The 20015-nt window shown below is 40.1% G+C and overlaps 1 long non-coding RNA gene across 1 annotated transcript; it reads left to right on the plus strand.

The window, feature by feature from the left end:
- The first annotated feature begins 6304 nt into the window (after nucleotides 1-6304).
- Nucleotides 6305-18052, plus strand: LOC121638055. The gene is made up of 3 exons (XR_006009982.1): nucleotides 6305-6479; nucleotides 11350-11355; nucleotides 18034-18052. It is a non-coding gene; the product is annotated as an uncharacterized LOC121638055 (long non-coding RNA).
- Nucleotides 18053-20015: the final 1963 nt, after the last annotated feature.

Consider the following 20015-nt stretch of genomic DNA (forward strand, 5'->3'; position numbering starts at 1 on the left):
GGTGATGGTAGCTGCTATTTTAGGGCCGTTTCTCAGGCAGTGAGTGGCACACAAAAGCATCACATCAAAATTAGGAGAGCGGTTGTAAAATATTTAGTGAAAAATGATTTGAAATATAACAGTAGTTTGAGAGAAGGTTATTCCTCTGTGGCAGATTATGTAGACAAATCAAAAATGCGTTACGTTAGCAGCTGGGCGACAGAATTAGAAATACAAGCCACAGCAGATTTATTGGGTATTAATGTGTTTACATTTATTGGTGGTCATTGGCTAAAATACGGATGCAGTAGCAGTTGTGTGTCAGAAAAATCCATTTATTTAGAAAACTGCCTTGGTAATCATTATGAAACTGTAGTTTGCGTTAAAGAACCTAAACAAGAAAGTTGTTACGAGTACTGTAAAGTAAACTTTTCAGAAGCGTATCGTACTAGATTGTCAGGCAAAGATTTAATTAGAGATGTTTCATCCGAAAGTGACACGTCAGTTTGCAAAAAGGACATAAAGCGCGACAGAGCTTTATATATTTCTAAATATAAGAAGGTAATGAGAAAAAACCAAATTAGGAATATAAATCAAAGAAAATATGCAATAGATACATGTCACCGTGAAAATGTGAAAGACTGTAAAAAAATAAGATATGCACTAGATGCGCGTCACCGTGAAAATGTGAAAGACCGTAAAAAAATAAGATATGCAAAAGATGCGCGTCACCGTGAAAATATGAAAGACGGTAGAAAAATAAGATATGCAAAAGATGCGCATCATCGTGATAATGAGAAAGGCCGAAGCAAAATAAAATATGCAAAAGATGCGCGTCATCGTGATAATGTTAAAGATCAAAGCAAAATAAAATATGCAAAAGATGCGCGTCATCGTGAAAATGTTAAAGATCAAAGTAAAATAAAGTATGCAATAGATGCGCGTCACAGAGAAATAGTTAAACGAGTTGTGAAATCAAAGAGGCAAGAAATTAAAGATAAAGACAAAACACAGAATATTGAGTTTTTCACTGAGAGGTTTTTAAACAAAGTTGAACATGGTCCTGAGTATATCTGTTGTGTGTGTTTCAGGCTGTTGTTTCCACATCAGGTGTTAAGTTGTAGAAAGGATGCTTATAACAAGACTGCGGCCATAGCTTCTTTAGCTGATAGGTGTATTAGAACTGACTATTTACATGGATGTAGGGAGGATTGTGTTCAGCCGTGTCAGATAATGGCTTCAAGTAGAGGGCATCTTTGGATTTGTTACACTTGTCATCATAAAATTTCACATGAGCAAATGCCTGCTGAAAGTGTAACAAATAATTTGATAGTAGATCCAGTTCCCCCAGAATTGGCTTGTTTGAATAGGTTAGAACAACATTTGATTGCTTTAAATATTCCATTCATGAAAATGCTTGCATTACCCAAAGGTGGCCAAAATGGAGTTCATGGACCAGTAACCTGCGTTCCATCGAATGTAGTTCAAACATCTAAAATGTTGCCCCGATCAAATATGGAGGGCTCTTTATTGGCAGTAAAATTAAAACGTAAGTTAACTTATAAAGGCCATTATCAGTATGAGTTTGTGGATACGATGCATATTAGGCAAGCTTTACGGTTTTTAAAGCAATCAAATAAGTTTTATAAAGACATAGATTTTAATGAGGAATGGGTTAATGAGTTGAGTGTCTTAGACCATCCTGAGGATGAAGAGAAGGACAAAGCAGAAGTAGTTGAGAATACAGGGGATGATGTTGAAGATGATGAGTTGCTGCATGATCGACAGCAACATTGCATGTTTTCAGATACGTGTCTGATGCCTGTAGATATTGGTCAGGAAGTTCTAGATCAGTATTTTGACAGTATAGTTAATGTTGCACCAGCTGAGGGTAATAATCCAGTTAAGTTGCTGAGAGATCGAGAAAATGAAGCAAGGTGTTTCCCAGTGTTGTTTCCTCGAGGTCGTAATATGTATCATGAAAGCCGTGTATATAATTTGTCGTTGTGCCGTTATTTTAATAACCGAATTTTACATGCGGATAGAAGGTTTGCTCAGAATGTAGAGTATATTTTCTTTGCTCAGTACATGTCTGAGGTAGATCAGGTTGTTTCCAAAGTAAGTATAGCATTAAGAAAAGGTAAAGGAGGTGAGGTTAACGTAGAAAAGGAAGAGTCCTTGAAGCAGTTGTTGGATGTAGATGACGGTTTTAGATTTCTTAAGCCTATTAGAGGGACTCCAGCATTTTGGCAGGGAGTACAGAAAGACCTGATGGCTTGTGTTCGGCAACTTGGGATTCCCACGTGGTTTTGTTCATTCTCTTCTGCGGATCTGAGATGGCAAAACCTTCTTAAAACTATTTTAAAACAGGAAGGTCGAACACAGACATTCGAAGAGTTAGAGTGGACTGATAGATGCGATCTGTTGCGTCGTAATCCTGTCACTGCCGCCAGAATGTTTGATTTCCGCTGGCATTGTTTTCTGAAGGAGGTCCTTATGTCTCCTTCAAATCCCATAGGAAAAATTATTGATTACTTTTATCGGGTGGAGTTTCAGTGTCGCGGGAGTCCTCATGTGCACTGTCTTTTCTGGATTGAAAATGCGCCTAAAATTAATACAAACAAAGACGAAGAAGTGGTAGCTTTTATTGATAAGTACGTAACATGTGAGCTACCAGCACAGGATGAGACGTTATTGGAGATGGTCACATCTGTGCAGCAACATTCAAAGAGGCATTCAAAAAGCTGTAAGAAAGGTGGCACTGAATGTCGCTTTAATTTTCCCAGACCAGTGTCAGGTAGGACATTTCTTGTTAATGTTCATTTGAATACTACAAATGAGTGTGATAAATGTAAGAATAGGTTCGATCAAAAATACGAAGGAAAACAGTGCACATGTGGAAATGAGTACTACTATAATCTGCTAAAGGTTGATAAGGATTTGGCAGTACGCACTCTGGAGTCAGTGAAAAATGCGTTAAAAGATGAGAACAAGACGTTTAATAGTTTAGATGAATTGTTTCATAGTTTAAATATCAATCAGCAAATATTTGAAATATGTTACAAACGTCTAAATATGAATAAAACCCAAATTGTATATAAAAGAGACATTAACGAAGCATGGATTAATCCATATAACAAGTCTCTATTAAAATGCTGGAATGCAAATTTAGATATTCAATTTGTGACAGACGCGTACGCCGTTATAGTTTATATTATTTCATACATTAGCAAATCAGAAAAAGAGGTAGGATTGTTGCTTAGTAAAGCTCATAAAGAAGCAACAAAAGATGACAACGTCAGTGCAAAAGAGGCACTGAAACAAATTGGCAGCGTTTATCTAAACAGTCGCGACGTGTCTGCTCAAGAAGCAGTTTATAGATTAACGGGAATGCATTTGAAAGAGAATTCGCGTAAAGTAGAGTTTATACCAACAGGGGACAAAATAGTTAAAATGAGTAAACCAATTAGTGTTATCCAAGAAAGTGGGCTAACAGGAGATGATGTGTGGATGGTTAGTATCGTAGACCGTTATAAAAGTAGGCCCAATAATAGCACTTTTAATGACATGTGCATAGCAACGTTTGTGTCAGAATATCGTCTTTTAAACCGAAATGAAAAATCAAAGAATGCAATTCAATTGCAAAGGGGATTAGGATTAATTCTTAAAAGAACACGAACAAAACCCGCTGTAGTTCGTTATGCGCGCTTTTCAAAAACAAAAAACCCCGAATTATATTTTAAAAGCCAGTTACAGTTGTTTTTGCCGTACCGCGTAGAAGATGACTTAAAAGCTGCTGATTGCGAAACATTTGAACAATTTTATGAAAATGGTTCCGTGATCTTTAGTGATGGATCAGAACACACCGTGAAATCTGTCGTCGATACGAATAGGAACAAATTTGAGGTAGAAGATTCAGAAGAATTAGAAGAGTTGCAAAAGAAACTTGAAAATGAGGGTGGTCCTGAAGTTGCCTGGGGAAATCTGTGCCCCGAAAAAGAAGTAGAGCGTTTAGAGTGTCAAGAAGAAATTAGAGAAAAAGAACAGACACCTGCGGAAGATGCAGAAGAAATAGGTCGGGAACTCGTAGACAACATTCCAGATTTGGCTGTTAGGAATGATCAGGTGTGTCAGTTAGAAAAGAATAATAATGTAATTAGTAGGTGTGAGGGCTTAGAATTAATTAGATCTCTGAATGAGATGCAGCTGTCAGTCTTCTATAAAATCCGTAACTGGTGTTTGGATAAAGTCAATGGTAGAAACCCAGAACCCCTCCATGTGTTTATATCTGGAGGAGCTGGAGTTGGAAAGAGCTACCTAGTTAAAGCGATTCAATACGAGGCCACAAGGTTATTGTCACCAACTTGTCAGAATCCAGATAACATTTGTGTTTTATTAACGGCTCCGACCGGAATAGCTGCTTATAATTTAAAGGCAGCGACTATCCACAGTACATTTGGCATTGGCAAAGACGTGAGCCTACCTTACACACCTTTGAGTGAGGAAAAGCTCAATTCTTTGCGTGTTAAATATAGTGATTTGCAGATAGTCATAATTGATGAAATCTCCATGGTCAATCATAATCTATTGGCTTATGTCCATGGCAGGTTAAGACAAATCAAACAAACTGGTGACTATAACCCTTTCGGTAATGTGAGCATAATCGCGGTCGGAGATTTTTATCAGTTGCCCCCAGTAAAGGGGAAAGCGTTGTATGTACAAGACGTACAAATGAACTTGTGGTCTAGTTTATTTGAGCTTGTTGAGTTAAAAACAATCGTTAGGCAAAAAGATGAAGAGTTTGCGCGAATATTAAATAGAATGCGAACGCATAGAAAAGGTACGCCAATGTTAGCAGACGATATAAACGTCTTAAAACGGTGTGAAACAGGTGAAGAGAGCACAGCCTTACACATCTTTGCTACAAATTCCCAGGTTGATGAATATAATGAGGAACAGTTAATGAGCATATGTCCTGACCACATAGTTATAACTGCACAGGACTTTGGTTATAATAAAAAAACTGGTAAATTAGAGTTAAAGCCAGATCATCATATTAGGGCCAAGAAAACAGCTTTACAAAGAGAGCTGTTATTGGGTAAAAATGCTCGAGTCATGTTGTCTCAAAACATCGATGTAAATGACGGTTTAGTAAATGGTGTATGTGGCACAGTGATATACATAGAACAGCCTGAAAAAAATACGTTTCCTCTCAAAGTATATGTTAAATTTGATGATGATAAGGTAGGCATAAAGACGAGGAAACAAACCATTTATCCATCAGCAGAGTTAATGGGTTCAGTACCAATTGAACCTCAGGAAGAGAGAGCCAATAAAAAAGGCCTGAGACGACAGTTTCCTTTAAAGTTAGCTTGGGCCTGTACTGTACACAAAGTACAGGGCCTTACAGTAGATAGTGCTGTTGTCTCTTTAGCTAAGGTCTTTGCACCAGGACAGGCATATGTGGCATTAAGCAGAGTTAGAAGCCTGTCTGGTTTAATTATTCAGGACTTTAAAGAGAAGGCTGTTTATTGTAATGCCAACATTGAACAGGCGATTGCTAATATGCCACCATTTATAACTGAAAGCCACACAGTAGTAAAAGAGGGTTTTAGAGTATTTCTAATGAATGTTCAAAGTTTAAATCGCCATGTCTCAGATTTGGCCCACTGTGCACAGCATTTGCAGCCTAACTGTATTGCTGTGACAGAGACATGGATACCTGCTGATGTTAGCTTAGATTCTGTAGAAATCACTGGTTATAGGTTTAGTAATGCCCCACGTAGTTTAGCCTATCATAGCGATAATCCAGTGTTAATTTCCCTTAAAGGCCAACAACATGGTGGCGTTGGCATGTACTGTGACAGTAATGCAGAATTTGAAAGTGTCACAGTTGCAGGTTTAAATATTGAGTGTTTAGCTGTAAAATGTGTCACATACAACATTTTAATAGCAGCCATTTACAGGCCACCATCATATCCTGTGTCTCTCTTTTTCAGGCATTTTGAAGAATTGTTAAATGTGTTAGAGTCACAAAGTGGAACCATTGTTGTTTTGGGTGATTTCAATGAGGACATTTTGAAGTCCTCAACAATTTGTCAGAAAATGACAGACAGAGGATATGAGCAACATGTGTCGACAGCCACTACAGAGAAGGGCACCTTAATTGATCATGTTTACGTTAAAAATAGTAATTATAGAGTAGAAGCGCTAGTGGTGCCTACATATTTTAGTGATCACGAGGGCATTCTATGTTCTTTTAAGTAAGACAGGTCAAATGCTTCAAATTTAAGAATTTTTTATTTAAATAAATTGAATCGAGATGTGCTGTTCTTCACCTGAGTTCCCTGTCATGAGTCATTTGTATGTAGTCAGTAAATTTTGTCCCCTGTTGATATCCTTTACACCAGTACTACGTTAGTCCATGTTCAAAGGTATTCTGTGCTTCCTGTCCAGAGAAGGTAGTGAAAATGTGAAAATAGTGAGTAGATTTCTTGTTGGTTGTTTGTTTTGTTTGTATTGAGAAGAAATAGTTAAAAAGGGCCTGAAAAGTTTAGCAATCTAGTGACCAAATGGCAAAGTTGGCAATACAGGCTTTGTAGCTCATGCCCTCAGTGTGGTTATGTAGTTATATTTTGTGTTAGGATTGTGCCTCTTATTCTGTGGGTTTTATTGAATTATATCATTTTAGTTGTATGTAACTACTGTGTTTAAGGTTAATTACAGGGATAATCAAGTGACGCCGGCTAAGGTACGTAAAAGTAAATTTAACTACTCACTATCCTACACACACAGTTAGTTTATTCACACACACTCTTTACTCTTCAGAAAGTCTTTGTAATTAAAAAAAAAATTAGGTTCAGGTTTTTTGTTTCTATCTGTCTGGTTTATATGTATTGTAGCCTGGGTCTGTTTTATTTATTGTACAGTTTGTAGATTTTAGCAGTTATTTTTCACTTGACAGAAGCCAATGATGAACAGTTAATGCTGAGCTCTGTTGGACCAAAGTGCTGATTGTGATTGAGCCTAAGAAGAGCATGAAAAAAGCTGTAACCTGAGGCTTCATAAATTAATATTCAATAGTGGCAGTGTGTACTGTTATTACAGAGGCACAGTAGCTGTGTACTTGTTAGGCCTTGACCAGCCTGCAGCAATAGTATTGCTTGTGTTATTATGATCCAAACCTGTTTTGATGATGTATTACTAGATTTAGAAGAGAATTGATGTTCAGAAGAATACATTCTGGAATGTGATTGTGTGCGCGTGCATGTATGTATATACACATATGCATACACTGATTCCTTTTTGTCCTTTCCCCAGGAGACTGATGTCGCAGTTGGCAGCAAGTTGTTCAACCAGACGGAAGACAGTGTTTTACTAACTTGTGTTCTAATTTGTTGCAGTATGAATAAATTACTTTGAATCTATACAGCATGTTTTATGGGGTGTTTGTGTGATACGCTAAAATACCTTCATCTATCTGGCATGCAATTGTGCGTAGTTAACATGTATTGCTAGCAGCCTAGATAATGTGCTAACATGCCATGTAACATGGTAAAATGGGTAGCTGAGAATTTAGCATTTTTCTGCTAGCATACTACCTAACATGTTAGGCAATTAAGTGAAATGGCTAGCTGAGAAACAAAAATTTTATATACCTAGTTATCATTTTATGCTAGCATGCTACCTAACATGATAGGCAATTTAGTAAACTGGCTAGCTGAGGAACAGAAATTTTGATGTACCTAGATAGCATTTTTTGATAGCATGCTAACTTGTTAGCATGTTAGCTAATGTGCTAACCTGCTAGGCGATTTAGGTAAGTGCTAGCTGAGAAATGGGCATTTTGATATAGCTAGTTAGCATTTTTTGCTATCATGCTAATATGTTAGACAACACACTATGTTGCCATGGCAACAGGTGTTGTAATGTGTTAAGTGTGTTAAGGACCCAACAAGTATGAATCCTGTGAACTTTGGTGCAGATCCCATGTATTCCTATGGAGATATGAGCAAACCGTGTTTCATGGTGAGAAGGTCATATTCCGTTGGTTGGCACGGTAACACGCTTTCTGCTATTAGAAAGATCTGAATAGCGTTTGGTCCCCACCTTGTCAGGAAGGTTCCCACCAAGTTTGGAGTCGGTCGCACGAATCCCCTCAGACTAGTTCGTTCAAATGGCTGTGAAATCCAAGATGGCGGGCAGGCCGTTGCCATGGCAACAGGTGTTCAATTGAGTTCTTTGCTGGATTTGGGGTGTTACAGGTATGACTACTGTAAAGTTTGGTGCCAATCCCATGTTTTTCTATGGAGATATGAGCAAACCGTATTTCATGGCGATGAGGTCATTTTCCGTCGGTTGCCACGGTAACATGCTTTTTCCTATTAGAAAGATTTGAATAGCGTTTGGTCCCCAACTTGTCAGTAACGTTCCCACCAAGTTTGGAGTCTGTCGCACGAATCCTCTCAGACTAGTTCGCTGAAATGGCAGTAAAATCCAAGATGGCGGGCACCCCGTTGCCATGGCAACAGGTGTTCAATTGACTTGTTTGCTGGACTTGGTGTGTCACCAGTATGAATACTGTGAACTTTGGTGCACATCCCATCTATTTCTATGGAGATATGAGCAACCGTGTTTCTTGGCGAGGTAATTTTCCATAGGTTGCCACGGTAACACGCTTTCTCCTATTAGAAAGATTTGAATAGCGTTTGGTCCCCACCTTGTCAGGAAGGTTTCCACCAAGTTTGGAGTCAGTCGCACGAATCCCCTCAGACTAGTTTGTTCAAATGTCAATGAAATCTAAGATGGCGGGCACCCCGTTGCCATGGCAACAGGTGTCCGATTGACTTCTTTGCTGGGCTTGGGGTGTTACAGGTATGAATACTGTAAAGTTTGGTGCAGATCCCATGTTTTTCTATGGAGATATGAGCAAACCATGTTTCATGGCGACAAGGTCATTTTCAGTCGGTTGCCACGGTAACAGCCTTGTTCCTATTAGAAAGATTTGAATAGCGTTTGGTCCCCAACTTGTCAGTAACGTTCCCACCAAGTTTGGAGTCAGTCGCACGCATCCCCTCAGACTAGTTCGTTCAAATAGGATGTGTGTAAAGTGCAAAAAATGGACGCACACGCCAAGATGGCGGGCACCCCGTTGCCATGACAACAGATGTTTGATTGACTTTTTTGCTCGACTCGGGGTGTTACACGTGTGTGCCGAGTTTCGTGTTCCTGCGTCAAAGTAGCCGTTTGTGTCCCCATTATATTGGGGGTAATTTATTTTTTCTAGGTGGCGCTGTTGAGCCATTTTTGCATTGAAGTGTATGCAGTCCATAGAATATTGCAATTTTCGCCGGGCTTGAGGTGTGTGCCAAGTTTCATAACTTTTCATGGGTGTTTAGGGGGTCAAATTTGGGGTCGAAGCGCTTAGGAGGAGAAGTATAATAATAAACATTTCAGGAACAATAGGGCCTTGCCATACTTTGTATGGCTCGGACCCTAATTAAAGCCGCAAGCGGCATCCATCGGGTCCGAGCTGCCTGGACCCCGCCACCCGATGTCGCCATGACAACAGGTGGTGTAATGCGTTAAGGACCCAACAAGTATGAATACTGTCAAGTTTGGTGCAGTTCCCATTTATTCCTGTGGAGATATGAGCAAACCGTGTTTCATGGCGAGAAGGTGTTTTTCCGTGGGTTGCCACGGTAACACGCTTTTTGCTATTAGAAAGATTTGAATAGCGTTTGGTCCCCAACTTGTCAGGAAGGTTCCCAGCAAGTTTGGAGTCAGTGGCACGAATCCCCTCAGACTAGTTCGTTCAAATGGAAGTGAAATCCAAGATGGCGGGCAGTGCGTTGCCATGGCAACAGGTGTTCTATTGACATCAATACTGGACTTGGGTTGTCACAAGTATGAATCCTGGCAAGTTTGGTGCAGATCCCACGTATTCCTATGGAGATATAAGCAAACCGTGTTTCATGGCGAGAAGGCGTTTTTCCATCGGTTGCCATGGTAACACGTTTTCTGCTATTAGAAAGATTTGAATAGCGTTTGGTCCCCAACTTGTCAGGAAGCTTCCCTCTAAGTTTTGAGTCAGTCGCACCAATCCCCTCAGACTAGTTCGTTCAAATGGCCATGAAATCCAAGATGGCGGGCACGGCGTTGCCTTGGCAACAGGTGTTCGATTGACTTCTTTGCTGGACTTGGGGTTCTACACGTATGAATACTGTGAACTTTGGTGCAGATCCCATCTATTTCTATGGAGATATGAGCGAACCGTGTTTCATGGCGAGAAGGCGTTCTTCCGTGGGTTGCCACGGTAACACGCTTTCTGCTATTAGAAAGATTTGAATAGCGTTTGGTCCCCAACTTGTCAGGAAGCTTCCCACCAAGTTTGGAGTCAATCGCACGAATCCCCTCAGACTAGTTCGTTGAAATACCATGTGTGTAAAGTGCAAAAAAGGGGAAAAAAATGGCCGCACACGCCAAGATGGCGGGCACCCCGTTGCCATGGCAACAGGTGTTTCATTGAGTTTTCTTTTGGACTTGGGGTGTTACACGTGTGTGCCGAGTTTCGTCTTCCTACATCGAAGTAGACGTTGGGGTCCCCATTCATTTTGGGGTATTTTTTTTTTCTAGGTGGCGCTGTTGAGCCAATTTTGCATTGAAGTGTATGCAGACTTTATAATATCCGATTTTCGCCGGGCTTGACGTGTGTGCCAAGTTTCACAACTTTTCATGGGTGTTTAGGGGGTCAAATTTGGCGTCGAAATGCTTAGAAGGAGAAGTATAATTAAAGCCGCAAGCGGCATCCATCGGGTCCGAGCGGCCTGGACCCCGCCACCCGATGTCGCCATGACAACAGGTGGTGTAATGCGTTAGGGACCCAACAAGTATGAATCCTGTCAAGTTTGATGCAGTTCCCACGTATTCCTATGGAGATAGAAGCAAACCGTATTTCATGGCGAGAAGGCTGTTTTCCAAGGGTTGCCATGGTTACCTGCTTTTTCCTATTAGAAAGATTTGAATAGCGTTTGGTCCCCAACTTGTCAGGAAGCTTCCCACCAAGTTTGGAGTCAGTCGCACGAATCCCCTCAGACTAGTTCGTTCAAATGGCAATGAAATCCAAGATGGCGGGCAGTGCGTTGCCATGGCAACAGTTGTTCTATTGACATCAATGCTGGACTTGGGTTGTCACAAGTATGAATCCTGTGAAGTTTGGTGCAGATCCCACGTATTCCTATGGAGATATAAGCAAACCGTGTTTCATGGCGAGGGCATTTTTCCATCGGTTGCCACGGTTACACGCTTTTTCCTATTATAAAGATTTGAGGAGCGTTTGGTCCCCAACTTGTCAGGAAGCTTCCCACCAAGTTTGAAGTCAGTCGCACGAATCCCCTCAGACTAGTTCGTTAAAATGGCAGTGAAATCCAAGATGGCGGGCACCCCGTTGCCATGGCAACAGGTGTTCTATTGACTTCTTTGCTGGACTTGGGGTGTCACAAGTATGAATCCTATCAAGTTTGGTGCAGATCCCACGTATTTCTATGGAGATATGAGCAAACCGTGTTTCATGGCGAGGGCATTTTTCCGTCGGTTGCCACGGTTACACGCTTTTTCCCATTAGAAAGATTTGAGGAGCGTTTGGGCCCCAACTTGTCAGGAAGCTTCCCACCAAGTTTGAAGTCAGTCGCACGAATCCCCTCAGACAAGTTCGTTAAAATGGCAGTGAAATCCAAGATGGCGGGCACCCCGTTGCCATGGCAACAGGTGTTCTATTGACTTCTTTGCTGGACTTGGGGTGTCACAAGTATGAATCCTATCAAGTTTGGTGCAGATCCCACGTATTTCTATGGAGATATGAGCAAACCGTGTTTCATGGCGAGAAGGTCATTTTCTGTCGGTTGCCACGGTAACACGTTTCCTGCTATTAGAAAGATTTGAACAATTTTTGGTCCCCAACTTGTCAGGAAGCTTCCCACCAAGTTTGGAGTCAATCGCACGAATCCCCTCAGACTAGTTCGTTCAAATACGATGTGTGTAAAGTGCAAAAAATGGCAAAAAAATGGCCGCACACGCCAAGATGGCGGGCACCCTGTTGCCATGGCGACAGGTGTTACTTTGAGTTTTTTGGTCAACTCGGGGTGGTGCACGTGTGTGCCGAGTTTCGTCTTCCTACGTTGAAGTAGACTTCCGGGGCCCCATTCATGTGGTGATTTTTGGTGACTCTAGGTGGCGCTGTTGAGCCAATTTTGCATTGAAGTGTATGCGGACCTTATAATATCCGAGTTACGCCGGACGTGACGTCTGTGCCAAGTTTCACAACTTTTCATGGTTGTTTAGGGGGTCAAATTTGGGGTCAAAGCGCTTAGGAGAACGAGAATAATAAACATAGCAGAAACAATAGGGCCCCGCCATACTTTGTATGGCTCGGACCCTAATAAACATTTGGAAAACAATAGGGTCCTTCCATACTTCGTATGGCTCGGACCCTAATTAAAGCCGCAAGCGGCATCCATCGGGTCCGAGCGGCCTGGACCCCGCCACCCGATGTTGCCATGACAACAAGTGTTGTACTGTGTTTAGGACCCAACAAGTATGAATACTGTGAACTTTGGTGCAGTTCCCACGTATTCCTATGGAGATATGAGCAACCGTGTTTCATGGCGAGAAGGCTTTTTCTGTCGGTTGCCACGGTAACACGGTTTCTCCTATTAGAAAGATTTGAATAGCGTTTGTTCTCCAACTTGTCAGTAACGTTCCCACCAAGTTTGGAGTCTGTCGCACGAATCCCCTCAGACTAGTTCGTTCAAATGGCAATGAAATCCAAGATGGCGGGCACCCCGTTGCCATGGCAACAGGTGTTCGATTGACTTCTTTGCTGTACTTGGGGTGTCACAGGTATGAATACTGTGAACTTTGGTGCAGATCATATGTATTTCTATGGAGATATGAGCAAACCGTGTTTCAAGGCGAGAAGGTCATTTTCCGTCGGTTGCCATGGCAATAGGTGTTGGAATGACTTCTTTGCTGGACTTGGGGTGTCACAGGTATGAATCCTGTCAACTTTGGTGCAGATCCCATGTATTCCTATGGAGATATGTGCAAACCGTGTTTCTTGGCGAGGTCATTTTCCGTCGGTTGCCACGGTAACACGCTTTCTGCTATTAGAAAGATTTGAATAGCGTTTGGTCCCCAACTTGTCAGGAAGCTTCCCACCAAGTTTGGAGTCAGTCGCACGAATCCCCTCAGACTAGTTCGTTCAAATGGCAATGAAATCCAAGATGGCGGGCACCCCGTTGCCATGGCAACAGGTGTTCAATTGACTTCTTTGCTGGACTTGGGGTGTGACACGTATGAATACTGATAAGTTTGGTGCAGATCCCATGTTTTTCTATGGAGATATGAGCAAACCGTGTTTCATTGCGAGAAGGCGTTTTTCCGTCGGTTGCCACGGTAACACGCTTTCTGCTATTAGAAAGATTTGAATAGCGTTTGGTCCCCAACTTGTCAGGAAGCTTCCCTCCAAGTTTGGAGTCAGTCGCACGAATCCCCTCAGACTAGTTCGTTCAAATACGATGTGTGTAAAGTGCCAAAAATGGCAAAAAAATGGCCGCACACGCCAAGATGGCGGGCACCACGTTGCCATGGCAACAGGTGTTAGATTGACTTTTTTGCTCGACTCGGGGTGTTACACGTGTGTGCCGAGTTTCGTCTTCCTACGTCGAAGTAGAGTTTTGGGACCCCATTCATTAGGGGAATTTTGGGGTGTCTAGGTGGCGCTGTTGAGCCAATTTTGCATTGAAGTGTATGCGGACCTTATAATATCCGAGTTACGCAGGACTTGACGTGTGTGCCAAGTTTCACAACTTTTCATGGGTGTTTAGGGGGTCAAATTTGGGGTTGAAGCGCTTAGAAGGAGAATAAACATTTCAGGAACAATAGGGCCTTGCCATACTTTGTATGGCTCGGACCCTAATAAACATTACAACTACAATAGGGCCCCGCCATACTTCGTATGGCTCGGACCCTAATAATAAACATAGCAATAACAATAGGGCCCCGCCATACTTTGTATGGCTCGGACCCTAATAAACATTTCAGGAACAATAGGGTCTCGCCATACTTCGTATGGCTCGGACCCTAATAAACATTTGGAAAACAATAGGGTCTCGCCATACTTTGTATGGCTCGGACCCTAATAAACATTTCAGGAACAATAGGGTCTCACCATACTTCGTATGGCTCGGACCCTAATTAGGATGACTGCAGAGTGATATAAACCATTGTAAGGTGTCCGAACACTGTTAAGTCCTTGAACTTCTCTTTAAAACTAATGAGAAACATGTTGATAGTTGAATTAGTGAATAAGATAATGATTTTTTTTAACTGTGGTGTTAATATTTAAATGATTTTGTGATATGTGTGGATATTGTTATGGTACATAAGTCAGCCATAACTCTATCCCAACTGGTAATGGTAGTTGGCTCTGCTTTCCCTTTCAGGAATTCCATGAATTAATTTTATCAGTTGAAGCCATGAAAGATGATGGCTGGTTAACAACTACCGGGTAGTGGTAGCTGGCTTTGCTTAGCTTTGCAGCTAAAGAGGAACTCCATGAATCAGACTAAATTTAACAAAATTACTATGTAAGATGTCCAAACCTTTTTTTTTAAAGAAAAGAACAGACTTAAATAATTCTAAAGTTCTAGTGAAATCTGATAAAGGTGCCAAAACACTCAAAATTAATTTTATAAATCAATCACTGTAAAAAAGTAGACAGATAATTGGTGATTAGGTCAGAGACTGCTGAATGGGCTTATTGAAAGCTAAGAAGAAGAAGAAGAACTTTGGTCTATAGTTTGTGAAATGTGTGTGTTAGGGCCGAAGAGAATTAACTGAAAAATTTAGCTGAAGGAATAGAAGTTACAATTGGTCTTTAAATGTGAGTAAAAATGGTTTAAAGAACTGAAATTAACTTATTATAGTTTAAAGATTTGAAGCTCGAACTGGTGTATGATGATTTAAGATGTATGTCAAGCATTAATAACAGATAAAGATGGTTGAAGTGTTATTCTTGAAGAGGTATGTATGAAGTATAAATAAACAGCTGACGCATTTAAACCTTAAACTGGACTTTAAAGTTGCTGAAATGGTGGAGCGGTGAACAGAAATGTACTTAGGCTAGTTGAAGATGGGTGAAATGTGCTTGTTGAAGTAGTATATGTGAAGCTGAAATGAAGAGCTGAACAATTTAAAGCTCTAACAGGTGTTTAACATAGTTTAAAAGGTGGAAAGTTAAACTTAAATGGCCTTTACATAGTTAAACATGGCTGAAAATGGCAGAAGTCTGCTTGTTGAAGCCTCAGCTAAAGTAATCATGAAGCATGTGTGAATGCTGTCATGCTGAATGATCGTACTAAAATGCTGAAAATATGGCTGAAGATGGTTGAAAAAGGCTGAAATGTCTTTGTTGAAAAAGTATTTATTAAACTGAAGTGAAAAGCTGAAGAATTTAAAGCTCAAAGTGGGGTTAAAAGGTGCTGAAAGGGTGAAAGGTTGAACTGAAATGGGCTTAAAATTGCTGAAGATGGCTGAAAAGGGCTGAATTATGGTTGTTGAAGCAGTATATATAAAGCTTAAGTCAAGTGTTGGAAGGATTTAAAGCACAAGCAGGTGTTTAAATGTAGTTTAAAAGGTGGAAAGCTGAACTGAAATGTGCTTAAGATAGTTCAACATGGCTGAAAAGGGCTGAATTATGGTTGTTGAAGCAGTATATATAAAGCTTAAGTCAAGTGTTGGAAGGATTTAAAGCACAAGCAGGTGTTTAAATGTACTTAAAAAGGTGGAAAGCTGAACTGAAATGTGCTTAAGATAGTTCAACATGGCTGAAAAGGGCTGAATTATGGTTGTTGAAGAGGTATATATGAAGCTTAAGTCAATAGTTGGAAGGATCTAAAGCACAAGCAGGTGTTTAAATGTAGTTAAAATGGTGGAAAGCTGAACTGAAATGTGCTTAAGACAGTTCAACATGGCTGAAAAGGGCTGAATTATGGTTGTTGAAGAGGTATATATGAAGCTTAAGTCAATAGTTGGAAGGATTTAAAGCACAAGCAGGTGTTTAAATGTAGTTTAAAAGGTGGAAAGCTGAACTGAAATGTGCTTAAGATAGTTCAACATGGCTGAAAAGGGCTGAATTATGGTTGTTGAAGAGGTATATATGAAGCTTAAGTCAATAGTTGGAAGGATTTAAAGCACAAGCAGGTGTTTAAATGTAGTTAAAAAGGTTGAAAGCTGAACTGAAATGTGCTTAAGACAGTTCAACATGGCTGAAAAGGGCTGAATTATGGTTGTTGAAGAGGTATATATGAAGCTTAAGTCAATAGTTGGAAGGATCTAAAGCACAAGCAGGTGTTTAAATGTAGTTGAAAAGGTGGAAAGCTGAACTGAAATGTGCTTAAGATAGTTCAACATGGCTGAAAAGGGCTGAATTATGGTTGTTGAAGAGGTATATATGAAGCTTAAGTCAGTAGTTGGAAGGATTTAAAGCACAAGCAGGTGTTTAAATGTAGTTAAAATGGTGGAAAGTTGAACTGAAATGTGCTTAAGATAGTTCAACATGGCTGAAATGGCTGAAGTCTCCTTGCTGAAGCACCAGCTGAAGTAATCATGTAGCTGAAGTCAATAGTTAAAGGATTTAAAGCTGAAAGTGAATGTTAAAGATGCTGAACTGGTTTAATGTAGAATAAATCATTGTAAAAGGCAGAAAGAGCTGAAACACAGTCCATCATGTAACTGAGCAGCAAAGGACATGATGAGAGGACAGACAGAGGAGGAGAGATAGAGGAGGACATGTGGCCTGTTGTAATGAGAAGGACAAGGAAGAGACAGGAGAAGAGGACAGAGGGACATGCCTGGACTGAATAGGAGGCCAAAACCAGGTGAGAAGTCCATGATCTGGATCAATAAAGCTGAATGAATTAGGTCAAAGGTTAGCGTGCTGTTCACAGCTGAGAGCAGTCAGTGAGTTGTCATGACGACGGCCCCTCACTTAACTGACAAGCAGAGAGCAGAGCTGCACTGTTCCAATCACTTTGCGCACCTCCCGAACAACTGTTCATTAAAAGAAAACTCTAAGAGTTATCCAAATAATTTTTTCACCGTGAGCGCCAGGAGGGTCTGGGGAACGCAGGGATGTGGTTTATTTTACTGTAATGTGAACAGAATTTAAATGGGGACAAGTTAAAAACACATGAGAAATGCATTTTCCTCTTAGAATCCAGATTTGAATGGAAGTCTATGGGAGCAAAAGTAGACTTTTCCTCGCTTGGAGAGGCATAGCTCGAGATCTGTACATCCCAGCTCTGTCATTCTTGGTTCTCTTCGAAGCCAACTAAAATTCCTCCATTTTGATGTATAATTTATGTCTCTACGACGAAAGTTGTAGGAGTTATGAGAATTTGTTTGGAGTAGTGGAACAGGCTGAAAGGTTAGAGTGAGAGCTAGAGTGGGAGATAGTGGAGTGAACATTCTAAAAGTTATTGATTTTTAAACTGCCATAAATCAATAACGGTAAAAGATATTAAAAAGTTGAATAGAAGTTTAATAGCCCAATCCCTTGTGAGTTGTTTAAAGTTTGAATGGTGTTTCTAGCTGAAAGTATGCTGAAGTTATAAGAGCTGAAAGAGGTGAAAGTTTTGAAGCAGTTGAAGGCTGAAGAGCTGAAATGCCATTCATTTCAATGGGAGCTGAAAATCAATAAATGATCAATAACTTAAAAAGTTGAACATATATCAAAAATTTGAAAAGAAGCACCCCTCTCCTCAACGAGCTGAACGTTTTGATACCAAAATTGTTGAAATCGGCTGAAGCTAGCTCAAGTTATAACGTGCCGAAAAACGGCGGAAGAATAATAAGAATAATAAATAAAAACAGGAAAACTATAGTGTGAATGCTTGAAAGCATTCACACAACTAGAAAAAGCTGTTATTGCATAACAGCATGTGTGAATGCTGTCATGCTGAATGATTGAAATAAAATGCTGAAAAATGGCTGAAGATGGTTAAAAAAGGCTGAAATGTCTTTGTTGAAGAAATATTTATTAAGCTGAAGTGAAAAGTTGAAGGATTGAAAGCTCAAAGTGGAGATAAAAGGTGCTGAAAGATTGCTGAAGATGGCTGAAAAATGGTTGTTGAAGAAGTATATATGAAGCTGAAATGAAGAGTTCAACCATTTAAAGCACAAATTGGTGTTTAAATGTAGTTAAAATGGTGGAAAGTTGAACTGAAATGTGCTTAAGAAAGTGAAACATGGCTGAAAATGGCTGAAGTCTGCTTGCTGAAGCACCAGCCGAAGTAATCATGAAGCTGAAGTCAATAGTTAAAGGATTTACAGCTGAAAGTGAATATTAAAGGTGCTGAACTGGTTGAATGTAGAGCAAATGATTGTAAAAGGCAGAAAGAGCTGAAAAAGAGGTGAACTGGCAGCTGAAACACAGTCAATCATATAAGTGAGCAGCAAAGGACATGATGAGAGGACAGACAGAGGAGGAGAGATAGAGGAGGACATGTGGCCTCAAGGACAAGGAGGAGACAGGAGAAGAGGACAGAGACATATGTGGACTCATTAGGAGGACAAAACCAGGTGAGAAATCCATAATCTGGATCAATAAGACTGAATGTATGAGGTCAAAGGTCAGCTGGCTCCTAACAGCTGAGAGCACTCAGTGAGTTGTCATGACAACAGCCCCTCACTTAACTGACAGGCACAGACTGGGAAAAGAGCAGAGCAGAACTGCCGAATCACTCTGCGCACCTCTCGAACTCCTCGCTCCTGACAGAAAACTTTAGGAGATATCCAAATAATTCTTTCACCGTGAGCGCCAGGAGGGTCTGAGGAAGGCAGGGATGTAATTTATTCATCCCTACTTTGAACAGAATTTAAATGGTGGCGAGTTAAAAACAGAGGAGAAATGCACTTTGACCCAGAATCCTGCCTCTGATTTGAATGGAAGGGTATAGGAGCAAAAGTTGACTTTTGCTCGCTTGGAGAGGCGTAACTCAAAATCTATAAGTCCCAGCTCTGTCGTGCTTGGTTCTATTCGAAGCCAACTTAAATTCCTCCGTTTTGATGTATAATTTATGTCTCTACGATGAAAATTGTAGGAGTTATGAGAATTTGTTTGGAGTAGCGGAACAGGCTGAAAAGCTAGAGGGCGCTAGAGTGGGAGAGATTTTGTTGAAAATGAAAATTTTTATGATTTTTAAACTTCCATAAATCCCAAACCGTAAAACATATCGGCAAAAAAAGTCATTTTTAAATAGCGCAATCCGTTGTGAGTTGTTTAAAGTTTGAATGGTGTTTCTAGCTGAAAGTATGTAAAAGTAGTAGGAGTTGAAAGAAGCAGAAGTTTTTGAATGAGCTGAAAGGTTTTCAATTGATTTCAATGGCAAAATATTTTTGTTTAAAGTTAAATATTTTAAAAAGTATAAAAGTTATAAATACCAAAAGTCAAAGCAGGAATGTCCTGAACGAGCTGAACGTTTTGATACCAAAATTGTTGAAATAGCACAAAAAATGCGGAAGGAGAAAGGTGCCGAAAAATGCGGTATAATAATAATAATAATAATAATAATAAAGAAAAACAGGAAAACTATAGTGTGAATGCTTAACAGCATTCACACAATAATAATAATAAAGAAAAACAGGAAAACTATAGTGTGAATGCTTAACAGCATTCACACAATAATAATAAAGAAAAACAGGAAAACTATAGTGTGAATGCTTAACAGCATTCACACAATAATAAAGAAAAACAGGAAAACTATAGTGTGAATGCTTAACAGCATTCACACAATAAAGAAAAACAGGAAAACTATAGTGTGAATGCTTAACAGCATTCACACAATAATAATAACTAGAAAAGGCTGTTATTAGCATAACAGCAAGTGTGAATGCTGTCATGCTGAATGATTGGAATAAAATGCTGAAAGATGGCTGAAGATGGTTGAAAAAGGCTGAAATGTCTTTTTTGAAAAAGT

This window comes from Melanotaenia boesemani, chromosome 4 (assembly GCF_017639745.1).
Source record: "Melanotaenia boesemani isolate fMelBoe1 chromosome 4, fMelBoe1.pri, whole genome shotgun sequence".
NCBI classification, from domain to species: Eukaryota; Metazoa; Chordata; class Actinopteri; order Atheriniformes; family Melanotaeniidae; genus Melanotaenia; species Melanotaenia boesemani.